The following is a 24,117-nucleotide window of genomic DNA, read 5'->3' on the forward strand; positions in this document are numbered from 1 at the left end:
AAACACTTTTTTTGACCTCCCGATTTTCTGGTAACCATAACGTTTTGGGCACTATAATTGTGACGGAATTTTGGGTTTGACATATAAAGCCCGAATTTTCAGAATATATAGACCTCAGCGGCACCTAGCGAGGCTTAAAAGCTCAAAAATGTGAAGATCAGACAAACAGGCATTCATTTCTATATATGTATGTAAGTACATATAATATTATATATACGGCAACCACCGAAGTCGAATGGATTGGTCACCACTCGGCAAGCCACTGCAAGCCTCCAAGTGTATTTCTTCCATGAAAAGGCTCCTCATAAAATATATCTTGCGTTCAAAATCGGCTTAAAACTGTAGGTCTCTTCTTGTAGATTTAACTTACAACTTGAAAAAGATATTTTTATATTAAGTGCTTTCTTCTCGTTTTCGCAATTATCTGTTTTTTATTGGCACCGACTGTACAAAATACACGTGATCTTATGCGCTGCTAGTTTGGTTGCTCATTTCTATGTTATTACTGCACTTTAAAAAAGTCACCATCACATTGATTGATATTATATTAAACTCTATTTATATGCTTGCGGTGAAGAAACGAAAACAATCCAATGCTCCTATTATATACTGAGAATGAGTAGGACAAAGCAACAAATATTATTCTTGTTCCCACTTTATGTGCTCTCACTGAAAGCATTCATCGAGCGGAACCGAGAAACTTTGCCATCTCTACCTCTCTTCTACCAATTATTGTTAAGTTCTTAAGTATGGCATTATATTCATTCATTCATAACAATGACCTTCATCTCAGTGACACCTACAAGTCAGTTGAGGTGTTAGATTAATACGCACTCGTGAAACTTCTTCCACACTCATCGCAGCCAATTAAAATGAGTTCCTATATGTTCATATATACTAACATATGTACGAACATACATATAACATATGAAGGAAACTTCATCAGAAGATTAGCAGATACTTTACGATGTTATGGAAAACGTTACTCATCAATTTCTAGGTGCTCCAAAGTTTGTTACAGACGATAAAGGGGGAGTTCTTTAAGCGAGTTGTGCTTATTATTTAACTCGACTGTAAGTATGCAATGCCCTATGATAGTTTCCGTTATTTGTTTAATATCTCATTCAAACGGTATGCATCTATCTCAAACAGTATAGTGGTAGAGCACAGGAATTGTGACCATCAGATAACAAAAAGTCTGCTTGGTGCACACTTTAACATTGACTACCTCTGGAGAACTGTTTGGAACTATTGTGTATTGTAAGGTCTCGTTTTATGCGATTTTGAAGTTATGTGGTGTGTATTTCGTACACAAATTTTTTGGACGAATATACTTATAGGCTTGTTGAGGAAGCCCGTGCATAGACAGTATCCGAAAATCGTGGAACGCGAAAGGTTAACACTATTTTTCTTTCATTCAGCCATTAATCCATTGCCTTATTCGCAAATATCTATTATAGAGACAGTCTCTTCTGACGATGAAGGTGATTTGGAATTAATCGTTTTGTTGTTGTTAAGCGGGATTGTCGCGTAACATTATGATGTATAGCTCTCCTTCTCTTTCTCTCTATGTTATATATCTGTATACTCTGTCTTACAACGAAGCCTGTGTCTTAGGTATAGAAAATGTATAGCTCTCTTTCTCCTTCTCTCTACGTTGTATCTTTTTTTCTCTCTCGCGTAACGAAATCTCTAAATGTTATATTACATTTTTTCCAATTCACTCTCCATTCTCGTTCAAATATTATATCAGACCGCCGCTAAAGAAGTTTCACTTCAAAAAACTATTTAACCGAATCGCCTAAAATTTTAATATGTTGTTCACAACAAAAACCTCGATTTTTAGAGTGTCAAATTCAAAACCGCGCCATTTTTTCAATTTTTTTCACCCGGGACATAGCTACAGTCATACCTACTTATTAATAATTTTTTTGGTTTTTGTGTTTCAGATAAATAGAAGAGCTAAAATGGACAACACCGTCCAAGTCCAATTTTTGGAGAGGGTCAACTTCAGCGCCATTTTTAAAACTATTAAAATTTAATTTTTTTTTTTTCATTTCATTTCTCATGTATGAAAAAGAAGTTAAATAAAAAGCCTCAAAAATTTAAATATTGTTTTTCATTTTTATATTTCTGCAAACTTTATTATGCGGTTTTAAGTTAATTTTAACTCATTGTTTTGGTTTTGTGCAACTTAAGAAAATTACAAAACGCAACCCTACTTTTCCCAGGCAAGTGAAGCCTTTTTTATGCGAATTTTTTATATGCGATATGTAGAACGTATCCACCATATTAAAAAGAGACCTTACAGTATATCGTTTTAAACGATGAATAATTTGCGATCTTCATAAAGGATTCAAAATTGAACACTGGAACGGGATCTGACGCCTGCTCTCAGCAATTCTTATTGAGAGAAGCTCACATACTTTCAAGGTACTGCAGTATTTTCAAGCCCAGATCTGTGCAATTGATATGATTAAGTAGAAATCGCCTCTTTTTTATAGTCAACAGGCCTGAAATCAAGGCGCTTATAATGGTAACAATGAACTCGAAATATGTGCAAGATTGTCGAAAATGTCTACAGCTTCTTCAAAGCACAGTGTTAATTCGTACTGAGACCCGAGACAAACATAACTGGCAGTGCGAAAGCAGACGAGGAAAGAGTATGAGATAGAACTTAGGTAGTCGAAACTAAACCTACAAGCCGCTCTGTAACTCATGTTTTTGTCTGCAATTAAGAATTTATTCTATGATCTATCCTAAACAATTTTGTAATTTACAAAAATGTCGATCTTCCTGCCAGTAATTATCTATAGATAGTAACGATTTTACAAAATAAGTGTATGCGGTTTGATATGGAGTAGTCAAAGGTGTGATGGATAACTTCTATTTAAATTTAGACACGGAAAAGGGTTGAGAAATTTACACCTTCTTGTACTCCGTCCACCTCACCAAAATCTCAAAAAGAATGCTACTTGCCTCAGCGTAATCGTAGTACTTTTCTCCGGGCTAACGCATTCGCGCATGTTAGTATTTTGTTTTTGAATAGCTGGCTTCACTATTTCTACAAGCTTTTCAAAAGCATTTTTAGACATACTGTAAAAAGTCTGAAACTTGTAATCACCATTTTATAACTTGGTCGTAGCATTAATAACCTGCTGTTTGAGTTATTCTTAATGTACGGGTGCGCCCATTGCCTCTTTTTTCTTTTCTTTCTCCTCCAATGCACAAGATAATATAATAAAATAAATTCCTCTTCAGCGCTCGACATGTTGGCAACTCGTTCTTTAATGGTAGACAGTCGCATGGTCTCCGGATATGTAAGCGTATCGTCATCGTCGCTGCATTAAAGAAACAAGTCGCGCCGATGACGATTCGGGCCATATACGATTCCTGGAAGGCATTCAACACGAAAATGTAGCCTCGTATAAGAATAATTATGATATACTGAGTTTTACTGATGAGAGGTAGAGTCTATGCAATGCTCTGAGGCTTCTGGTGAAACCCTACTTCGATGACCTGGGCAGTTTAGGCACAGTTTTGCTAAGTGCTGATTAAATAGAAGATTTTTATCTCCGTTCGCTAGCCTTTGCATTTGTTAGTCCGAATAGTTGAGATCACGAAGTTGCATCACGAAGTTGTTCCGTTTATAGTTTTTAGATAAACTTTTTGCATGGCAAAAATACACACACTTGGAGTTCTTCCATTGCCTGTCGACGGGAGACTGCTTTGAGAGAAGACTTTTCTTTCACTGTCCACTGTAAGTCTCTAGCTGAAAATCCAATGGCGCTGACGCAAAAGCCCATTCTTCTATGGCGGCTAAATTAATTTCTGCTCTTCTTTTCAATTGGCAACATACGCTTCTTAAACTCAAGTCTTTTTGAAGCGCAATATGCTAAGTCTGTGCTTCATAAGTATATGTGTACACACTTATATACTCACTTTCTCTTAAATAAACAGGCAACGAAATAAGTTTGCATTTGACACCCGCCACTCGCCAAATGTCAGCTACTCAACCACTTTTTAATTGTGTATGTGCGTATATTTTAGTTTGGATAGGCTAATCATAAAATCGAAGATGAACTTTGTTTATTTAACCCGTTAAGGGATTTTTTCAATAAGCTTTTCGCAAATACCAACTGTCAAAATCTGCAGACAATTTTCTGATACAAGGGGCCAAGTGGGAGTGATGAGAATTAGCAAAATTCTGAAGTGGTTTTAAATTAATGTAAATTACATTTTCCGCTGGAATAATGAGAATTGTTTACTTTTTCGTATTAAGCGACATCCTTTTTTGCTGGAGCTGTAAAAATTATTGTCACCTCACTTCTGAATAAAATGTGTTTATATATAAATGTATGTGTGTTTATTTAGTTCTGGCAGAAGCGCTTGTGCCGATTTCATAAGTACTAAACCAACAAATCAATATTTATCAAAGGGGGCCTGGCGAATTTTCGATGTTTGCATAGGACCAACATTAACAGCAGCAAGCTCGCAGCTAAAACAAATTCCAGTGCTGCATACAAATTAACTACAATAACAATAATACATATTAGACCGTTTTTAACGCCTCAATTTCGGTGACAATGTCAACAAAGAATACAGCGGTGAAGGACGAAGTTTGTTGTTTCAGCTTTATTTTTACGTTATTAGTCTATTAACAGATCTGTCTAACTTGCGACATGCGTGACGTACTAGACGTTTCTAAAATTATTGTTGCCTAAGGTGCTTACTCTCTTTCTAAAATTACAACAACATTAACATTTGTGCGAGTTGGCATTGCATGATGTTTTCAAGAGGCAAGGACTTTGGCATCCAAAGCCCTTTCAGAATTGTTAAGGCTGGTTGCGTGGGTGCCGGGAACGAAAAATTGAAATTCCAAAATCGACACCAATTCCAATTCTTAAATAAACAACATAACCTAACAATCAAATAGATTCGGTACACCATCATCAGCACGCGTCTCCTCACAACAATCACTACAAGAAGCAGTAGCAGAAAAAAATGTCAAGCATTGACTGGTTCAGCATCAACCGCGTACATAAACAGCCAGTAGCTAAAAAGCAAATCGTTGTGGAAGCAGGTTATTTTCACTGAGGTCCAACATCTGTCTATGTACCATACGAGGGTCGTTTGAAAAGTCTGCGCAAAAATAAAAACTACTTAATTGTTTGGCGTAAACCTTTTTTTTATTTTTCGGCAAAGTCTCCTAGTCTAGGCTATACAATTCATTCAACGCTGTTGTAGTTTGTGGATCCCTTCTGAATAATAGAATTTGTCCAAGTTTAAAAAATATTAATTCGTTTCAGTAATCATCTGCTCGTTTGAATAAAATCTTTTTCGCGCCAGCCATTTCTTCAAATTAGGGAACAAATAGCAGTCCGAGGGGTCCGAGGGAGCCAAATCTGGAGAATAGGGGACTGTGAAACGAGTTGGAACCCTATTTTCATTAATTTTATGATCACAACTGCTGAGGCGTGAGCTGGTGCGTTGTTGTGTTGGAAAAGTAAATTCACTCACCTTCTTCGATTCAAACGAGTGCTAAACACAAGGAAATTCACTGATCTAGCGGAAACGCAATGTAAAAGAAAACATCGGACACAGAAACGAAAGCTCGCTTTTGCGAACATATTTCAAACGAAAACTATCTGAAAATGATGCATCGCCTTTTTCGTAAAAAATAGGCGGTACACTATTTGTTGGCACTGTTATATAAAAATATTCTGGGCTCCCACGTTTTCTTTGAAACGAGTTCTCGGGAATAAATTGGCGTAAGCATTTTCTTGGTGCAACAGCTAAGAGGTATATTCGGGGCTCAGGAAATACACTTTTTATTCGAAGTATGTAAGCTTAAAAGGTTTAGATATATTGCGATAAATATATAAGGTGGCCCAAATTAATCACCTTATCGGAAAATTTATACTTTTTGCAAATGGCATCGTACTAAAATCGTATTTGATACTTTTGAACTAGACAGCTGCAGTATAAAAACAAACAATTAATACAGCGCGTAAAGGTCAAATAAAGGCATCCATAACTCAAAATATTTTTTTTTTATTTAGTAAAAAAAATCATTCCATATATACGTACGTATGTATAGCGTAATGTATAAAAATATATTTAGAAATCCCAAGCAGTTTGTATGCACACGACCGTGATTTTAAAAAATGTATTAAGGCAAAAGAACAGAAGTGCCGGTTGAAAAACTGCAATTTCAACTGTATATTTTCACTTCATTGTTTAACATTTTCATCGATATGTTTAAAAATATAACGAAACAGCTTTCCGACTGTATAAGTTCCGCTGCATTGTTTGTTGTTTTTATGTTAGAGAGTAAAATTTTAATAAATTTAACAATCTAAAAACTCTATATAGTTTTGTCTTCAAAAGGAAATCAATATGAATATGATATTCGGCATATATCCGCCGCGGCCACGAGTTATAGGCCCATTCGATCAGTCAAATTTTTGTTTACTTTTTCGGCAATCCTTTCTCATTTGGAAAGCGATAAGGACCAATGATGCCGCCAGTGCTTTATGAACTTTGCGAACAGATTTATTTTTTTTTTCAAAGTAACTTTTCACAATTTAGAAATGCTGTTCTGGCGCCAAACGATTCAGGATGACATGCAAAATATTACCGAACAGAAATGTCAACACAGTTTGCCATTCTCAGCTGTCAAACCATAGTTATCGATATCGATAGTTGTCATACTGCTACAAAAACACTGGTATATATATTTTTATGATAAAAAAAACAACTAATTCGTTGCTAATTTTGTTTTAAGAATGTTTAATATATAGGGTTTTCCAATAACCGGTATTATTGGTGAATGGATTGCGCTATCGAGAGATGATTAACGATTTTTTATGACCGGAATTGGATGGTATTGATCTGGACAACGTTTATTTTCAACAAGACGGCGCTACGTGCCGCACAAGCAACGAAACCATTGATCTTTTACGGGAAAAGTTTCCGGACCGTGTTATCTCTCGAAGAGGTGATCACAATTGGCCACCGAGATCTTGTGATTTAACACTTTGTGACTTTTTTCTTTGGGGCCAACTGCCCAGGGTCGATGCAAGACCTCAAAGATGGAATTCGTGAGGCTATCGAGGGCAGACACTTTGCAATTCGGTTATGGAAAATTTCATGAAAAGGATATTATCCTGAAAGCGTGGCCGTAGTGGTCCTTTGCCTAATGTTATTTTCCTCTATTAACGGCATACCTTCCTCTTTATAATGAAATAAACTGCCGCTCATTTATATAAAAAAATAGCATTTTTCTTGGAATATCAAAATAACACCCTTTGTTTGGAAAACCCTACACTATTTACATTAAAAATAATACAGCCGTACTTTTGTATTTGACGGGACCTGAATAGAAATGAAATACAGTAAAAACATTGAACAGCGACAGTACATACGATCCGTAAAGAATATGAAAAATATCCGCTAGCTATACTTTTTCAAGAAATCGCCTCATTTGTAAGTTACTCAGTTTGAATTACGAGGGAAATTAAGAACAAATTCTTGTTCTCTCTAATTTTTATAAACGAACTGTCAAGCTCAAATAAAAAGTAATAAAATAGAAGGCATTTCTTGATAGATTACCACAGAGCAGCAATATGGAAATTAATACATCACATTTTTTTGTTGTTGTTTAATAAGAGACTGATTTCCGAAGTATTTTTGTACGCTGAACACGATTATGGGGTACCAAAGTAAGAATCATGTCATGGTTGTAAGAAAATGTGTGGTAGAAATCCATAAAAACGTGTTTTTAGTATTGTCACCCCACCCTTCCTCAAAAACTTGACATGCCAGAGACCAGACCATAACTAAACAAAAGCTGGGGAGATCTCCGTACCCAATTGCTGCTGGAGCGATACCGCCGGAAGCAGACCAAATCCAGGATTGAAAGAATTTAAAAATACTGGATCAGAAAATTTATAGACAGGAGTTAAACAACCTACTATCACAGACGAAGAGCCCGCAAGGGGCTAGCCAGGCATTTCCGAAGCATTTTAGAGGCACTCACGGGAAACGATACATTGCGGATTCTTAGACTAATCTAGTTCTTTCCGACAGCTCAATGCATATTAGTAAAGTGCGAAGGTCGTGGCTTCTATAACCGGTCATTGGCTATTTGGCAGGCATAAATATTGTAGAAGTTGTAGAAATGAGGAAGATGAAAAAACAGTTGATCACTTTTTTTGCAATTGTCCAGCCTTAATTATAATAAAATCAGAGCAGGTTTTCTAAGAAAACCTTTTTTTTCAATTCTCTTACGGAACTGTCCGGTGTGGGGATTGGACCACCCATAAAATGGTTCCACGAAAAAAATAATGAGGTCCCCGTGTAGCACTGTTGTATCACAACGAACGTCTAAGGTCTAAGTGAGTTGGTCGTACAGACCGACTATCACCAAAAGCTAACCTAGTGAGCTAAATTACTGATTGATACGTAGTACCCAGGAGTTATTAATCTCTCAGCCTCAATTCTATTCAGGTAAGAATCGAGCCAGCAAACTAGATGGATCTTTTTGAAAAATAATTTATCATTAAGGTAGTCATACTGTAGAACCGAATTTTCAATCCAGCGTGAGATTTCCAATCACAATTTTGAGACCTTTTCATTTTTCTATATCGTTTACAGTCTCCAGTCTGATTATATGAAGATTGCGGAATGTTGAAATCCGAGCATTCAAATATGCACAAAATTATTATTGTATTTTTGCATACCTGAAGGCAAAGTCGAGATTAATTTAAAGAATTAATATACATACATATGCTTTTACTCTTTTAATATAAAATTCCAAAAAATATAGAGCGTTTGACAGAAATTCTAATTTGTTTTTAAGTTTTTAATACTCGTGATATCAAATATTTTCAAAGTAATATTTTTATCCACACATCCGTTCATTTTTCCACTCTTTGGCGTTTTAACGAACGCACACTACTACAAAAATTTAAGCCCACTCTTCAAAATACAACTATAATTGACCGCCGCACAAGCATCCGGATTTCAGTGTACGCCATTGTATGTACGTAACTATAGAATACCTGAGCTCATTGTACATAATCAGCTATTTTTTACTTCCGGTAAGATATTTCTTAGCGATTTAGGCCAATGTATGAATCTCCCACGCAGATATTACAACTGATGACAAATGTAACCATTTAAAAGTTAAAGCATTTTAATTCAAAGCCATTTCTAGGAATCTGCGTAGGTAGACAAAATCTAATGTTAGCAGATGGTGAAACTCTCAACACTTATGCAAATCATTATTTCCATTCACGATTACATGTTTACTTTTCCAATTGTATGAATGCGTGGAGCTTTGGTGAATCTCATTTATTCGGCGGAAAGATAGGCCGAAGGACACATGTGCAAAATTTAGGAAATCCTTTTGCAATAACTTGTTCCTCCTCATTTCCCCTGGTACCTATGCACAGTTTAAGTTGCAAGACGAAGGGCAGATTTTAAAGGAAACACATGTATTTTAAGAAAATTACAGAAACTGTCGGACAGCTGACATGCCGACGTAAAGACGTACACTTACATACATACATATGTGTATGTCAATGCGTTTTTAATGAGGATGTTATTGAAGAAGGACCAGCTGACAAACTACTTTTTTAAATGTGTGTTTATGTATGCAATCGAAAATTTAGATAATTTATCAATGGGGCAGATGCAAATGTCTGGGGCGGTGTGGTATGATAAAACAGTAGCTATACTCTTTTTCATTGCAAAGAATCCCGTTAAATCTAATACATGCATATGTGTTCCAAAGAATACGTAAATTGATTGAAACTTGTTATGAAAATGGTCAATCTTTAAGAAAAGCATATCACAAATATCATATTTTTTTATGAAATTAAAGGTTTGAATAAGTCGGCAATTCAAAGATTGGTGAACAAATTTTCAGAAACTGGTTCTATCGCGGATTGAAAACGGAGGGAAAAGGACCAAAGAGTTGCGGAATATCCTTCAACATAGACATCTCGATATACTCAACAATTAGGCATTCATGAATCAACTGTTTGGCGGATCTTTCCAGGACAAGGTGGACATTTAAGTTAAATCATTTTTCACAATTGTTAGGAGCCGTATTTTGAATAAAAATAGTGAAATCTGAAAGAATCTAAATTTGGGCATGCTTTGTTTTAAAACAGCATCTAGGCGCGTCTTTTCAACGACCTTTTATTATCAGATAAGAAATTACATTTCTTTTCAATTCAATTCTGTTTATTTTACTATTATATTAATTAAACTTAAATAAATTAAAATGAAGCTTGAGATTTACATACATACACAAATATGATTACATATTCTTCCTATTTTGTACATCAAAATAAAACAAGTAAAGTATAAATTTCATTTTTTTTTTTATTGAATTGTTGAAATGAAACAAAATTGGTTTGCATTAATCTGGTTTTCAGCTTTCTAGATTATTAAAATGGAAAAACATTAAAATAATATATATTAAATAATCAATACTAGATTTTTGTGACATTTCATTAAGTTCTGAAAATGCTCCGAACGGCAGATATTTTAGTTTTTTGAGGAGCTCTTTCATGGCAGGAGGAGGTTTGCCATTAATGGCGACCGCTATTAGAATGTTTTTTTCTAATTTCTATTATTACCCTTTCGAAGCTTTGCACTTCCGAATGGTAGTCACGCACCAACTCAATCGGCTGCGGCGGCCGCCTTAAGTATACTATACTACCTTTTATTATATACGTACATACATAAATATGTTTGTACTGAGCACGGATGATTTAAATTTTATCTGCACCGGTAACACAAACCTGATCCTGTATGTGGGGACGCTATTGAAAATGTGCTGAAGGCTTCGCTGAGATGTACGAGGGATTGACTGTCATTTGGAGGAAACTGTAGCGCCGTATCGGTTGTCTATGTGGGAAAATAACGAAATATGGATATTGGTAAGCGAAAAGACTGGGGAGGGGAGTTCGACAAAGAACAGGTTTATCCAGACTACGAGTATTCATGAAAAAATAATATTCATATACAAATAAAAGGACACATTTCATATGTACATGTGTATATTTAACGAAGTATAACATTGCTTTTCCAATAGGCAGATGCCCCACTTATTAAACGTACATATCTACAGTTACATATAAATTACCCAATAAATACCGTTGACAGCTTTCTCAAAGTATTATTACATAATATTTTTCACGTTCAATTAGAAAAATAGTTTATTAAATTCGCATTCATATGTGTTCCATGTAGATATACCAGTGCCTGCAGCCACATACCACATATACATACATAGGTGCATATTTACATATATTACTTAAATATTTTAGTTTGCCTAAGCAAAATACAGTATATTTAATTCACATACATATGCCTGTATGTATTCAATGTACGTACATATGCACATGCATATGTGTATGTATGTCTTTTGAACGACCCTTTATTAACATTTCTTTTTCAATTCAATTCAATTATGTTTATTTGCATGTGGGTGCATACATGCATTCATTAGATGTTTTTTCTTCACCAACACCTACCGAGTTACGAATAGCATATGATTTGGTAAGACTGCATTTTTTTCGTTTTCGCAAACTGTTATATGTATGTCTCGCACACTGTCACTAAAAACAAAACCTAAAGTCTTCAATATCAGTGTAAAATCCTCCCATATGGTTCTGAGACCAAGCTTGTGTCTGACCAAATAAATCGACGTTTTCAAATGCTTAACAACAAATTCCCAAGAATTATACGCCGTAACTTCAAGAAACAATCTCCAATATGGACCTTCTTTGGCTTACTAAAAGCTGTCCAATTAATTCCGACATAAAAAGACGAAATATGAATTGGATTGGACATACTCTCCGCAGAGAAGACGATAATGGCTTTTCAATGAAATCCCCAAGCAAGACGACGCAGAGAACGCCCACGTCAAGCTTGGATGCGTGCAATCTCCCACGAGAGCCCTTCTAAAAGTAAATCAGACACATAACAGTTGACCAAAATCGTTGGAGTACATTTATTTCCGCCCTATGTTCCGACTAGGAGTGATATAATATGCATTATGATGTCTTTCTTAATCAGTTTCTTATTTTCAGTTAAGAATGGCATCTACATGTATAATTTATCAGGGATAAAAAAAAACGTATGCCAAATGTAATAGAAAATACATGTGCATGTACATATGTATCTGTGAGAACGGAATCCTCTAGCATGTAGAGAAGTGGTGAATCGAAGCGGTAATTATTACCATATCGACAATTACTCATCAAGTATTAGAGGTTTCTCATATCTTTCCAAATGTTTCACAATGCGTACTAAAGTTAATTTCAAATATTTGATAAAAATTTTCTAATAAATTTAGTTTCAGGCGATAAATAATATCAAATTGAGGACTGAGACCTTTTCAAAAGATTAAGAATTATGTAGTTTTCAAATGGTTATTGGGTATAAACAAATGCGACGTATACAATTACATACGATAAACCATTGTTTTCACAATCGCAGCTGCTTCCATTTCTTATTTCAACAATTGACATTTTTACATATGTACATATGTATAGGGTGGGCCATGTAAAATTTGCTTTTTGAATCGGCTATAAAAAAAACTAACCAATATTTTTTCAATTTTTTTTTTATTTTGAAGATTGAAAATTGTCATCATGAAAAATAATATCGTTCAAATGACTGCGACGACTGGCTTTACAGGAGGCCATTCGATCAACCCAATTTTTAAGCACATTTTCGATTGTTTGGGCTCGAATTTCATGAATGGCAACTTCGATTTCGAGTTTTAAAGCATCAATCGTCTCTGGGTGGTTCGCATAGCATTTGTTCTTAACGGCTCTCCACAAAAAATAATCCAATGGGCTTAAGTCACAGCTCCGAGGCGGCCAATTGATATCGGAATTTCGGCTGATTATTCGGTTTTCAAAAACGTTCGAGTATAACTTTGGTAGTGTGACAAGTTGCACCGTCCTGTTGAAACCAAATGTCGTCCATGTCATCCTCTTCAATTTTTGGAAACAACTCGTTGAGCATGTCACGTTAACGCTCGCCATTTACTGTAACCGCGGCTCCTCGCTCATTTTCGAAAAATGATGCCGCCAGACCAAAAACCGCACCAAACAGTGACTCGGTGTGGATGCATTTGCTTCTCTACAGTAACGTGTGGATTTTCTGAGCCCCAAGTCCGAAAATTTTGCTTATTGACGTAGCCACCGATGTGAAAATCAGAAAAGAAGAAGAAGACTCACCACTTTGGAAATAGGTTTTCAATATTTCCCAATTTTGTTCAAGCGTATAGCGTCCCATTTCGTAAATGTCAAACCTTTAAGAAAATTATGAACACATTTGACATGTCATTTGTGTTACCATTCTCAAAAAAATAGGTGGTTCAAAAAGCAAACGTTATATGGCCCACTTTGTATTTACATACCCATATGCACAGTGGCTCAAACGGTTAATCTTTCAACTTTAAAACAGATTTTCCAACCGATAAATTAATTTTATTTCGAAAACTGCTTGATTTTCATTAATTTTTAGTCTACTCAATTTAATCAAATATACAAAATTATATGTATTTACATTACACATTTATTATTTTAATTATTTAAACATTAAACGGAAAATTTGTGTCAAAATGAATTATCGTACATAATAGCATGCAACAGAAGCCCGTTATATTTCAAGCGCGCCATCAATATGCACATCGAATTTTATAAAAAACGCTACAATTTTAGTTTCCTACAAACATAATGTGCGAGACCCTCTCATTTTAAAGTGAGAGCGCACCCAGGAACTCATTTGTGCACTTGGCAGCACTGCCAATTCCTGGCCTAATAACAGCTGCTATAAATCAGGCATCAAAAATAGTTGACGCAAATAGTTCGGTTAATTCTAATGGAAAAGTATCGGGATTTACAAATTTATAATTATTTGTTTTACAATAAAATCAGTTTAAACGAAATAATTGAAATTATGATTTTAATTAAAGATTATTTTTAGAATTTTCACAAAGTATTTTATTTATTTTTCGGCTTCTACTTTCAGTTCATTGTATGTTTCTTATGAGAACACTGTAGAATACAATGACACTTTGCTTAATATGTCCATTTAGTATACTTCTAATTTTATTGAAAACTGGGTATTGGTTTATTCTAGTTTGTGATTTTACAAACATAAATACTTTTGCTCACTATTTTTAACTTAGAAATGTAAAGTTATTTTCGGTAACAGTTAGTTTTATTTTTTTTTTTTTGCTTTAAGTTATTCTGTTTATTGTTTTACAATATTTTTTATTGTTGTCCACTTCTTTTTTATATTTCAAAAATGTAATACTTTACGTATTTCTTTATAATTTTGTACGTCCTTTATTAGTCCGAAAAACTAGAGCGCCCGTATAAAATTCACAAAACATAGTTTTCATGGAAACGGTAAAATACTCGTATAATAAATCATTACTTTCTGTACTTATTCTATTGGTTTAAGTTATTATACACAGATGAAAGAAAATATTATTTAAATGGGTTGATTGGAAAGGGTTACGGCTAAAGAAAGCACAATATTGAATTTGAGTCGAAGAATACAAAGACTTCTGTGTAGCACAGAGGTGGTTCTGCTATGGTATTTATTCTATTATAGAAGTTCATATTCCTATATCTGAACATCTTTAAAGCTAATATTGGACAAAGTACCGATCGGTTGATATATTGTACAATTTTGTTTTCTATCAGGACAACGACCGACAGGCATATCCATGGTTGCCAATATATGACTCGTCTACAATTGCACTAAACTACTCCATTACATCCACTCAATCGCTTGATCTGAATATAAGCGAGCGTGTTGGAGCGGAATTAAAACAAAAAAAATTGTAATACTCACGAAATGAAGAAAGCTTCGAAAAGCGAATGGTTCAATATTTCACCAGACCTACTTTGACATAAACTTGGTGGAATCTGCATACGCCAAGATGTTTAAATGATGAAGTACAACAATACAAATGAATTGTTTTTTTTTGTAGTATGAATTATATTTTTATAAAAAATTGTGGTGTGTTTATAACTTTGCAACAGGGTGTACCAAGTTGTTTAATAAAGTAATAAGAGAGGGCATTGTTACGAGCTTAAATTTTTTTTTTGTGTTATGTTGTTACACTCTAGATATGTTACGTATGTGAAGTTTCATTTTAATCTGTCAACTTATTCTTTAGTTACAAACTATTTAGCACCCACGTGTCACAGTATTTTCTACAATGGAAAAATCGGGTATCGTGCAGTGATTGAATTTTTATTTTTTAATGAATGTTGAAAGTGAATAAAGAGTTTCCCCCAACAATTAGTACAGTAGAAGGAATTTAGACGTGGTCGTACAAGCCTTAAAGACGATCCACGTCAAGGACTTCCAAAAAAAGCAACAACACTAGAAATCGTAAAAATATAGGGAAACGTATTGGAAAATGACAAGTGACTAAAAGAGATTTTGTAGAAGCTTTAGATATCTCATTGGACAGTGTAAGCAATACTTTGAGTGAAGTATTGGGTTTCAGAAAGCAGAAAGCTGTGTGCACCAAAAACACATTCGAATGCGACTTTCGACTTTCTCAGCAACATTTTGAGCATTTTCGATTTCGATTTCGATTTTGTGCCTCGTTTCATCACTATGGGTGAGACTTGGGTCTATCACCATGATCCTAAATCAAAACGGGAAGCTAAAGAGTTATGTGAACCTGGCTCTTCGGCTCCGAAACGAGTTCGAGAAATCGGCCAAGAAGGTGCTAGCATACGTTTTTTGGGATGTGAAAGGAATTTTGTTTGTGGATTACTTGCAAACTGGTAACTGGTTATTGTAACCTTTTAGAAAAGCTGAAGGAAAAAATTCGAGAAAAAATACCATTTTGCAAACGAAAAAACTTATTTTTCATCGGGAGGGGCGCATTTTGACAGTGGCCAAAATCCATAAATTAGAGTTCGAATTGTTGGATCTACCGACTCACCAGATTTGGCCCCTAGGTCATATGATAAGGTCATAACAGCTGTGGAAGCGTATTTTGCAGCCCTTCCTGGTTCTGACTTCGGGGATGGAATTCATAAATTGGAATCTCGTTGGCACAAGTGTATTGAAGCTCAGGCAGATTATACTGAATAACCATAAAATTATGTTTTTAGTACATGAGAAGAAATCGTAGGTGAAATACATGGCTAAATATTGTAAAAGAATAATTTCGAACCATTTTATAAGGGGTCCTCTTAGACAAAAGCTACATATTTTATATACGCTATCTTTCATTGCCATTTACATTGCGAATAAGTTAAGGTGCTACCCCGGTATTGATTGCAATAAAAAATATACTTGTGTCAGGCAATTAATAATAGATTCCTATACGAATAAAATTCTGAATATGAGCTTAAAAATTAGTAAATTCTGGTTTTACGTTACTAAAAAACATCTAGTTGCTGTACCTTAAACATACATATGTATGTATTGTATTAACTCTCTGTAACTTGTGAAAATTACCGGGAAATAGTTTTCCACTCTTGATTTTTTTAGACTTTTCAAATAAAGATAAAAGCGGATGTTTTGTATGAAAGTTCACGGTTTAAAATATTCTGCAAAGATATTCACCCTGAAATTTTACTATTTTCACCAAACTTAGTATTTCGACATGCATTTATACCTTTTTCACATATACGAAAAACACTCAAATAAATTATTTAAAATTTAATTAAGCCGTACCCAAATTTATCTGAGAATACAAAAAACTTCGGGAAAGTCTTCCACCTCTGAGACAATGGCTCTGAAAATTTTGGACTGTGTAATTGGTGCACGAATTTATTTATTTAACTATTTATTTATTGTTCACCTAAGTGACTAATAATCTACTACTCTAATCTGCTATCAATTAATATGTGCAATCATGTTTTCATTTAAAATTAAAAAGAATATTTTAATAAATGCTAAAATAAACTTACTTTCTAATTTGACTTCATTAGTTGCTTTGTTTCAACCCATGTTAATAGTTTAAACCCCTTTGGCATCATTGTTGAAAATGTCGAAGAGATTGATACATATGTAAATAAAATACATATGTACACAACTAATACTAGGTACTAAGTATTTGAAAACAATCGTTGGGAAGCATAAACGAGTTTTCTGTTGAGTTTTTTTTTTAATTTATGTCACTAGAAACCACGAAGCATCTTTTGGGAATACAATTTATTATATACAGTAGGTTCTGTTTTTATGCGGCTTTTTTTTATGCGGCTTTGAAATAGTGCGGTTTTTTTTTAAATTACAAAATGCATGTCGACCTATCGGGAATTGTACATATAAACAAGATTCTAAGCCAGCTAAGCAAAAACTCATCACAGATTACATCAGAAATGCTAACCCTACAAGTATGGAACCGCCTGCATAACTATCTAGATCAGACGTGTACATTTCCTCAAGTGACGAAAGTGATTTTACGCCAAATCCTAAACGAACGCGCAACATGTGGGTATTGTCTGATTTTATTTCTGACTTAAATTTATTTTTCGATTCTGACGTTTCTTAAATAAAGATATAATTTTCAAAAATACAATATTTTGTTTATGCGATTTTATTTAATTATTTCAGATTCATGCGGTCTATGGAACGTATCTATAGTTATAATATGGGACTAGTGCCCTTTTTTATGCGATTTTATTACATTATTTCAGATTTATGCGGTTTTAGCATTTGAAACGTATCTATAGTTTTACTATAGAACTAGTAGCTTTTTTTATGCTGTTTCTTGCGGAACGTATCTACAGCATAATAACAGAACCTACTGTAATTAAAAGTGGAAAAATCCACTATTATTCGTCAATGGTAATGATACTGAGTAAGTGTGTGGGAGGGTAGTAGCAAGAAGGTCGGATGGGTATGTGATTTTTTGAAATATTTTTTTCTGCTATTTTAACTTGGCATCTATCGTCGGTATTTGCAGATCTCTATTTATACTCGTGTTTTTGATACTCCATGTATCTGCTTAGATTGTTCTTTGTACCTTGGATTGCACGCTCTGGAACATATCGACGTTAGTAGAACACGCAGTACCTCAAAGCTGTACACCATACATCCACACTGGTTTTAAAATGGAATTGTAAACTAGTATGTTTTATTTAGGCTATGCAGATTTCCGGTTCATTAGACTGAAAAGTTCCGGGGCTAACACATAAATGGTTAGTTTCGTTACATTCACCTGTTTTTCAGTTAGTACTAACCCTAAAAAGACAGCTATTAAAATTTCATCATATACTATTCATTAGCTCGTGAGTTATTCTGTTTTTGTTATTTTCAAAACAATCGATCAAAAATAATTTCGTGTTTTAATTTTACACTGTTTCCTCATGGGAAAAATACCGTTTAAGGGAAGCAATGGTTTGAAAAGTGTTATGGGGCGGTAACACCAGAAAACATAAAAAAAATCCACAAAATCGAACAGAGAAGTTGCGTGCGTTAGCTGACATCGCAAAGATATCAAAAGAACGTGTTGGCTTTATATTGCATGAGCATTTGAACATGGGGAAAATTTGTTCAAAGTGGGAGTCGCATTTGCTTACTTTGAAGACAAGGCACCGTGTCACAAGTCAATCAAAACAATGGCAAAGCTACATGAATTGAACTTCCAATTGCTCCCACATCCTCCGTATTCGCCAGAAACTGAGTCTTCTTTTGAGACAAAAGATAAATCGTACTACCAAAGTGGTATTGAAATGTTCGAGCGGCGCTGGAATTATAGCGTTGCTCTTATTGGAAATTACTTTGATCAATAAAGCTAATTTTGAACAAAAAAAAAACGTGTGATATTTTAACTATGATATTGCATTGTATACCATACCTAATTTTCGTAGGAAAACAGGATGAAGAATCATCTTGCATATGTCTCTAGAGAACGACTATTCGATAAATGGTGTCAAATTTTCCTCAATTGGCTGTCGGTACATAGTAGTGTTTATGGTCAGTGCCCCTACGCGTGGTCAGAAAGGTATATCACTCTATTCGGCTATCACCTTGCCTAAAGGCATGTTATTGCCTATCGTGAGTCTCTATACGAAAATTCTGTAATTCTTATGTTTAGTACTTCGAATCAAGTACTTACATAGGTATTATGCCCAAGGTTTACTTAAGTCAGAATACAACTTCCCATTGTCTAGAAACACCCTTTATTGGTGAGCGGAATGCACGAATAGTGGAATCCATAATGACATAGCACACGTTTGGGCTGTGAATTTCAGTACAACAAATTGGCCACTTATTTAATATTATTCCTTCATTATTCCTTATTTAATATTAATCCTTCTTGGTCGATACCTTTTTTGTTACTTAAACAAGCAAATATATATACAGTAGCTCACAGCTTATTTCATGCAGTTTCAGTTTATGAATTTAAATTATTGCAAAATGAAAAATTGTCGGAATTAAAAAAAAATTGTAAATTATTAGTTAAATAATTTGCTAACATAATGAGTAGAGCAGAATTCGTGGAAATATAGTCCCACTCACACTACGCGATGAAGTGCAACCACAATGCGGTATCTTCGCTCACAGCTTATTTCGTGCAAGCACTTGTTTATGTTCTTGCGGTGGCTAGTCGCTTGGTTAATGGTATTTTGAATTTCTAGTTTATACAACTAGCTCACAGCTATTGTTCTATGTAATTTTTAGTATGTTTGTGATCGCCAAGTGGACAATATAAAAATATATATATGTATGTACTATATGGTCATCAAGCATTTTCAAAGCGGAAAGTCGCGGCGAAAAATTGCGGAAATAGTTTGTTTGAGTAGTGCTACAATAAAAAGTATCATTGAACGCTTCGTTCTTGAAAATCGGGTGCAAAATAAAGGCCGATGTGCCCCAAGTAAAATTTTTGACGAACGTGATGTGCGTTTAATTGTTCGAAAAATAAAAGAAAAGCTAATGCTATCGGCTCCAAAACTGCTAAGCGAAATTCTGCAGAAAGTGAGCAAATCATGTTGCGTCGAAACAGTGCGACGGGTACTACGTGAAAACGGACTTTAATAGTCGAGTAGCACGAAAGAAGTCATTCACAAATAAAAAAAAATCAATTGAGCCGAGTTGCCTCCGCCTGAGAGTTCGAAATTAAAGATTTTGATTTCTGGCAAACGATAATATTTTCTGACGAGTTCAAATTCGACCTATTCGGCTCAGATGGAATGTCTTACGTCTGGCGGAAACCTAATACAAAGCTCCACAAAAACAACATAAAATCAACTGTGAAACCTGGTGTAATGGTATGGGCATGTATGTCAGCAGCCGGAGTGGGAAATTTAGTGTTTTACGAGAGTATTATGGACAAAACAATGTACCTTAATATTCTAAAATATAATCTACTCCAAAGTGCTGCAAAACTTGGAATACCTCAAGATTTCCGTTTCTACCAGGACAATGACCCTAAACATAAAGCGGCAATCGTGTAGACATGGCGTTTCCACGGCAGTCGGCTCTACGTTACCGAAACGATCCGGTCAAGAACTGTCACTCCAGCAGCATCCCCCGTATGTAAGTATGGGGAATGTTTATGCTGCTACAACAACAACATGGCTCATATGGAACTGCTCACATTTAATGCAACCACCACACATAAGCAATAGAGATCTGATGAAAACCGTAATTTTGAAGGAGTGGAACAAAATCAGACCGGAAGTAACTAAAAAACTGGTGGAGTCAATGCCAGAAAGGTTAAAAGCTGTTAATAAAGACAAAGGATACCACACAACGTGCTGAATCATTTTTAAATTATTAATTTAACTTAAATTTAGGAAAATATAAATACTGCTTGAAATAACCTGTGACATATAATCTTCAATTGTTCTGTGTTTTTGTTTTATTTTTTTTTTTTTATTTAAAGCTTAAAAAATATATGAAGTACCTTTTTTATACTGTAGCTGTGTATAAATTGTTTGATATTTCAATTTTTCAAAAAAAGTTTTAGCTTTCAAAATACCACATTCGAAGTTTTAGTAGTTCGCCTGCATGAAATAAGCTGCGAACCACTGTATATATGTATATACATATATAATTGGCGCGTACTCCCTTTTTGTGTGTTTGGCCGAGCTCCTAGTCCTGTTCATGGCGTGCGTGTTGATGTTGCTTCACAAATGGAGGAACCTTCGGTGTTAAGTCGACTCCGAGCGGCAGATATTTTTTTATGAGGAGCTTTTTCGCTTTTTTCTTCATTTTGGTCTTTCACCGAGATTCGAACCTACGTTCGCTCTCTTAAATCGGAATGGTAATCACGCACCAACCCATTCGGCTACGGCGGCCGCCGAACAAGCAAATACCATATGAAAAAAGGTGCAAAAGTGCACTTCTATATTGAAACCTTATGTATGTTGAGAGGTTTTCGGCATCATTAAAAACATTTTTTTGATCGTTTTAAAAACTGCTGAAATGTTTTTTGTTTTATTACAATTTGGTTATTTGACATCCGATTTTCAAAATCAATATGCAATTATTCATAGTCATGAGAAGTTCTGTATTGTGTTTTTAAGTCCTTTTGAGTTCTGTAATCATTTTCACATAGTTGAATCAGTTTATCCCTAAGATATTCTTCTGTGTTATAAGCATCAAGAACTTTAAAATTCATCAGAAGTTTGCTTTTAAACTGTTTTAGTGTGGAAACCCTCGGATTTCAAAAATCAAATGTCAAATAACCAAGTATTATAAAAAAAAACAAATTCGGTGGGTTTTAGAAGAATAAAAAACGATTTTTTAGGGTGCAAGCTCCTTTGAATATTAGCTTTAAATACAGGTGTGAATTTTTATTAGGTAAAATAAAAATTTCCATCACTCATTTTTTTTATTTAGTAAAAAATGCCTGTCTAATGTCTGTGCCTATTGACTAAACGGAAATTATCCAAATGTTGACATTTTAATAATTACTTAAGTGGAAAATACCTCCAATTTGAAATTTTCCATATTCTTCAAACATAATTTAATTAAAAACAAAATACTTTGATTTGAAAACTGTGTGAAAATATTACGTTTTACATTTCCCATTTTTTTCAAATTTTTAGCAACAATTTCCCTGAACTCTATTATAATTGGAGTTATGAGTTATGCCAAAATTAACCTGCCCCAGAAATTTACTTGAAGGCGATGTATGGCAATTAATAAAGTTTTCGTCTAAATTTATTTGAGAAGATCAAAGTTTCCCCTTTAGACTATGAACTGGTAACCCTCTATTGCTCTCAAATATGGGATGTTCGTTCTTTTCAAGGAAATAAAATTGACCACACAAAAAACTAACTAACTATATAGCCCAAAAATATTATCTTTTATAACTTCTGAGAGTGAATTTTAGGTTTAATTAAAATTTTATATAGAACCAAATATGGTTTTTCTCTACCGAACATTTATTAGTTTCTCTTGGTTTTTGGCAATTAAATGTATTTAATTTAATTTTTTTTATTTTATAAATAGTTTACACAGTTTCATGTCTACAGTGGGCTTCGAACCAAGCCCATACCAAGCTTATAAATAATAAGACAAATAATTAAAAAATTAAATATCAACTACTAAAAACTCAAACTTTTCATTGAGCTACCAATCTTTCGCTTATTTCAATTCTGGTTTTATTTTTCATCACGCTTCTTTATATAACTTTCTCCAAAACTTTTTCATTCCCATCAACGCTTTAAAATAAAAACTATGCTTAAGTTACAAAAAAATCCGCAACTCACCCTTAGGAACACAATTTAAATATAATGTATGCACTTTGCACCTTCTTCCGCGTTAAGTCCGTTAATTGCACAACTTTAGTTACTTCTCGTTGTTGTACAAATTCTCACTCTCGTACTCTACTTGACTTTATTGGTTCACTGCGTTTAATTAATTTTACGTCGTTTAAGTTCTAATTCAATTATAAAACAATATTAAATTAATTTGCCGAGTAACTTAAATGGCCACACAACTACTACTAATTTCAAACTACGCAAGCAACAGTTATTTTTTAACATTCACACATTCAACTGCTGGATGCTCTTCTCAAAAGCTCAACAAATGCTTTCATTCGCTTCGACTATTGAATGCTTACTGTTTGCAGCAACCAAGCCAACTGAGTTCTTACACCTGTTGATCGACGTTAAATGGCTCGAAATGGCTACGCGGCCACTTATTTATATGTGCCAACGGCAACTTGGGCGTAGAAAGACTTTTTACGAGAAGGTAATATATATAATTTTTTTTTTGAAATTGCAACACAAAAATGTTTTAATTTTTTAATGAATTGTTTCATTAAAAGTTTCAATTTTCTTCCCGAATTACTGCAATTGAAAGATTCTTGCATATGATGTATAACAGTCACTGCCCCCCACTTATCCCTTTGCGGCGCTGTGACACTGTTTTACCACCAACTGTGGCGCCAGCAACATACACATGACTATTTTGCCGAAGGAGTTTCCGAAGCATGTCGCCGTTTCGCAACTAAATCTGGCTTCCGAACGACTAAACGCGTAACGACAAACACGAACAACAAGAAAAGCGGAAGTACACAAGCACACACTGGCAGATGCACATACATGGCACATATACTTAATACTTATATAGAGAATACTGCTTACGCACACACACATATATATATATAGAAAATGAACGACTACACTTCCACACACAAATCCAAAACGCATGTCATACTCAATGAATTTGTTGGTGTGCTGTTGGAATATGCTGTATGTATTGTAGTGCATTTGCAAGAAGGAAATGGTTAACAGTGTTGCCCATATGCCTACGCTTTTGTTTTACTTAACCACAAAATATGATGGCAATTGTTAAATTTGTGTGCTCACGGATTTGCCGAGTGCCCATTGAAGGTGTCGTTCAGCCACCAAAGACAATTAAGACATTTAATACATTTGATAAATTGCTTCGAGCTGGCAATGAGATAACTGTTTGTGCATACATATACATTTTGACTGCTGCATTTAACTAAGTATATGGGTGTTGTGAAAGCTGGGTGTGGGTTGGTTTTTAATTAAACTAGAACAAGTGAGCCTCTCTTGGTTTTTGAAAATTTTGTTAAATCCTAGTAGCAACAGGTGGCAAAGAAATTTGTGG

At 34.5% G+C, this 24,117-nt stretch overlaps 1 protein-coding gene across 1 annotated transcript in view; it reads right to left on the reverse strand.

Annotated features, from left to right (window-relative positions):
- The window catches only part of LOC129241250 (allatostatins MIP-like), a 41,486-nt gene extending 18,354 nt beyond the window's left edge, over window positions 1-23,132 (reverse strand). Inside the window, exon 1 of the mRNA XM_054877483.1 lies at window positions 22,746-23,132. The gene's annotated coding sequence lies outside the window, so the exon portion shown is untranslated. The remainder of the gene's footprint in view (window positions 1-22,745) is intronic.
- Between the last annotated feature and the right edge of the window lie 985 nt (window positions 23,133-24,117).

This window comes from Anastrepha obliqua, chromosome 3 (genome assembly GCF_027943255.1).
Source record: "Anastrepha obliqua isolate idAnaObli1 chromosome 3, idAnaObli1_1.0, whole genome shotgun sequence".
Lineage (NCBI taxonomy): Eukaryota > Metazoa > Arthropoda > Insecta > Diptera > Tephritidae > Anastrepha > Anastrepha obliqua.